The sequence below is a fragment of the Humulus lupulus genome, chromosome 8 (genome assembly GCF_963169125.1).
Source record: "Humulus lupulus chromosome 8, drHumLupu1.1, whole genome shotgun sequence".
NCBI lineage: Eukaryota > Viridiplantae > Streptophyta > Magnoliopsida > Rosales > Cannabaceae > Humulus > Humulus lupulus.
In genome coordinates this window covers 66,459,401-66,459,970 of record NC_084800.1, presented here as the reverse complement: position 1 = coordinate 66,459,970, position 570 = coordinate 66,459,401, and positions in this window count along the sequence as shown.

Below are 570 nucleotides of genomic sequence, written 5' to 3'. Positions count from 1 at the left end.
AATCTCATATTCATCGTTCATGGCATGCCCTATCACATGTTTCACGTGCATTACATGCATCACACTTAATTATCTAGCATGCCTCAACAACAGTCATATGCAAATGGGCAAGATTTTCCAAGCATTCATTATGCTAACAATGTTTACATTTAAACGTCCAACATGCATCAATCATAGCCATGCATGTCATACTCAATAGCCAATCAACATGCATCATAATAGCAATGCATGTCATGCTCAATAATCAACCAACATGCATCCATAATAGCCATGCATGTCACATATACACAGGGTGCAGTTTTCTTACCTCAGATTCGAGCTAGTACCAATATAAGAACGATCCTTGAGAACGATCAACCTTTAAGTCCTTAGCGGTCACCTAATCATAACCATATATGGAACACCATTAATAACATGATAATCAAAGGTTCCACACCAATATCTTGCCCCCAAGAGATCAATCCAAACTAATCCAAGTAGTAGGGACACTCCCGAGGCCCATAACTAAGTTCCCGGGGTCAAAACGAGCAAACGGGGCGAAAACAGGGCAAGGGCTGCGGCCCTAGCACC